Raw genomic sequence first — 3,504 nt, forward strand, 5'->3', positions numbered from 1 at the left:
GTCAAGATGGCCGAGTTGGTCTAAGGCGCAAGTTTCAGGTACTGGTCCGAAAGGGCATGGGTTCAAATCCCATTCTTGACATTTTAAGGTATTTTTCTGTCATGCTTTAATAATTTTGTTTAATGTTATTCACACTTTTTCAAATTATTTATTATTTTACTATGTGAGGATGAGTTTTTATTTCATGATACCTGTTTATCTCATTAAATATTAATTAAAATTAAAAAATTATATTATAAAAATAAAGTATAAACTTATATAATTAACTAACACAAGTTAAAATTATTTAAATACTAAATAATTATTTAATTTTTAATTAGGAAAAATAGTAAATAATTATAAAAAAATACTATTTGTGAAGAGGAAGTCCGTCTATCTCTTTTTTGATTAAAATTTAGTTAACATATACAAGTTAAGGAAATTAAATTTAAGTTAATTAGCGCTTAAAAAAGTTATATTTTTGGTAATTGAATCATGGATTTGGTGTATGGTTGGAAATTAGTTTGAAAAGTTAATTTTAAATAAGATGAGTAAGTTGGTTTATCAGTAGTAATGATTAATTGAATATTGATTGTGTGGAGTTGTTGGAGCGTCACACCAGAAGACTTTTTGTGTGATTGGAATGGAACACTTGAGTTTTGTGCCATCTCTTCTTTTCATTCCTAAACTAATTAAATATGATGTGATTGGTTAAGAAAGAAACAAAAAGATGCCATTCCATAATCATTCGTTTTATATCTCGATTATTATCTCGATTATTGCTCATTGTGCTTCTGTCTTTTTCACCCCTCTCGTCGACAAAAAATCAAAATTCATAATGATTTCTTTTTCAGATATTCAACATCTATCAAATTTCTCTTAACTCTTTTTAGCTTTCTCACATCCAAAATTTATTAAATAAATTCATATAAATTTAAACAAATTATTTTTTTATTATATTTTACCAATAAGAAATTAGTGTCTGAATTAATTTCTAATTTAAAATGAAAAATTATTTTAAAATCAATAATAATAATTAATTAAAACATTAATAATTAATATTAAAGATCAGTTTAGATTTAAATTGGTAGATTAATTATAACTTTTTATCATAATAAAAATTATTTTAGATATCAATAATTTTAATTTATAAAATAATAGTTAATTTAATTAATATAATGAATAATTATTTTGGCTTGCAAATTGATTGGCAATTTGTTAACTTAACTTGCAACATAGTAAAATTTTTTTCTTAATACACTAGAGAAGATAATGATGGTAATGAAGAAAGGTGTGATTAAGAATATTGAAATAAATGTTATGTTGTGTTAGTTTTATTCTGTGTTGAATACAGTAAAAATTATGTACATGATTAACTTTCTTTGTGTTGAATATAAACATAGGTCCTCCATTTATAATAAAAGAAATATGGACTAAATCTAAAATACAAATAAGAAATAATAACAAACTAATTAAGGATAAAAAAAAAATATAAAATAAAGATAATATTTCTAACACTTCTCCCAAGCTAGTACATACAAATTGTATGTACCAATCTTGTTACTAATATAATTCATAAAGACTTAGTAAAAATATTTACTTCTGCACTCGAGTGACACCAAATTGTTAATAATTTGCAAGACAACATAGAAGACAAAATACCAACCCAAAAGACTCTTCTTAATGAATAAATCTGGAAGGTTGCTCCATGTAAATCTCTTCTAACAAATCATCGTTGAGGAATGCATTGTTGACATCCAGTAGATAAAGAGGTCATTGTTGGAGAGTGACCACGACTATAAATAAACTAACAAAAATCATCGTTTACAAGGAAGAAAAAACATATATGAACAAGTCAAATTCAATGGTGACAAAAAGGAGTCAGAAGAGATAGTGGAAGAAATCATGAATAACAAGAAAGAAACCTTAAAAGTCTAAGATTGTTCAAAGCTCCAATTTTAAAATTCTCAAAACTCCAATGTTTTGAGACAAAATTAAAATGAAACTGACTTTCAAAATTAAATTAGTTAATTTTTAATATATTTTTAATTATTTTTTTCATTTGCTTTTCAATCTTGTCCAACAATTTTTACATCATATTTTACTAATATTCCTCTTTTCTTCTTCACTCCAAACATCTTTATACAATATTGAATAGCCAAAAAAATTATAGTTTAATAATTTTATTCCATCGTGGTAGTTTTTTATTATCTAGTAAAGAAAGTAATTTTAATAGATATTAGTGTAATAATTATATTATATAGATTTTGAAAAACTGAAAGTTAATTTATATTTGATTCTAATCTATTATTTCTAAAGAATATATAAATATTAATTTTATAAAAATTCATTCAAAAATTTTTATTGTAATCATATTTGAAATACATAATTTCATTATTTAAAAAAATTGAAAATGTAATATATGTTGAATTTATTTAAACTTAAAAATAAGGTAATTTTAAAAGAAAAAATGTGCAAAATAAATATTTTTTAATAAATTCAGAAATTACTAATTGTAAAAACACATTTTCTTTCAATTTTTTCATGTTTTAAAAGTTTTTATAAATTTATTTTGATAAAGTATTTATAAAGTATTATATATAAATAAACTTTTAACTTAATTTCAGTTTTGACATCTAAAATATGGTAAGAACATTTCAATTTAAAAAAGAAACTATTTTTTTCAAAAAAAAGAAGCATCCGTAAAAAAAATCAAATAAGTCCTATAAACTTATTTAATATAAGATTTTTTTATCCTATAAACTTTTTTGGTCCTAACCATATAAGCTACAATCAAGTCTTATAAATGAACCAATTTGACAAGTCTTAGTGAAATGAGAAGTGAAGTGTTATATGGTGCTTTTGATTGAGGAAGAAATAGATAAAAAAGGTTCATATCCTATTCTACCACACATAAATGAATTGAAACAATCTAACTTTCAAATTTTTGGTGAACAATGAACCAAATTTGACATTATAATTTTTTAATTGATGCAATAAATCTTGAATTTGAAGAATTTAACTTAATTACTGTATTTGAAAATTAAATGGATTTTATAATTGAATACACTAACACTGTAGAATATGATTCGTATCTCAACTAGGAAAATTCAAGCCGGTGGCATCTCATATCTGCTGATACACCACCCTGCGAGTCCCTATTGCTGAATTAGACATACTTGCGCAGAGTTCAAGATTTAGGGTTTGCGTAAGCCCTACTAATATTGCCCTTCAAAGGAAGAAAATATAATTCTCTGCTGCTCAAGGTTGTTGTCATCCTTTCCTAATCAATGTCAAGTTTCAATGAGAAAAATTTTGGAGTCCTGCCCCTGCCCCCGCCCACCCCACCAACTCCATCCCTTCTCCTAGAATTTCGTCTTTCACTTGACATTTTAAGCTTTTTCTCTTTCCACCTCCATAAAATTCTGGGTTTTCTGGAATGTTGGATAATACATTGCAGAAACCCTTTCAAGAAAACTAAAAATAGAGCGTCCATAAATTATATAAGGTTTAAGAAGAATGCAA

General features: G+C 24.7%; 1 non-coding gene across 1 annotated transcript; it reads left to right on the plus strand.

The window, feature by feature from the left end:
- On the plus strand, positions 1 to 81 carry TRNAL-CAG (transfer RNA leucine (anticodon CAG)). The gene has a single exon. It is a non-coding gene; the product is annotated as a tRNA-Leu (tRNA).
- Positions 82 to 3,504: the final 3,423 nt, after the last annotated feature.

The sequence above is a fragment of the Vigna angularis genome, chromosome 1 (assembly GCF_016808095.1).
Source record: "Vigna angularis cultivar LongXiaoDou No.4 chromosome 1, ASM1680809v1, whole genome shotgun sequence".
NCBI classification, from domain to species: Eukaryota; Viridiplantae; Streptophyta; class Magnoliopsida; order Fabales; family Fabaceae; genus Vigna; species Vigna angularis.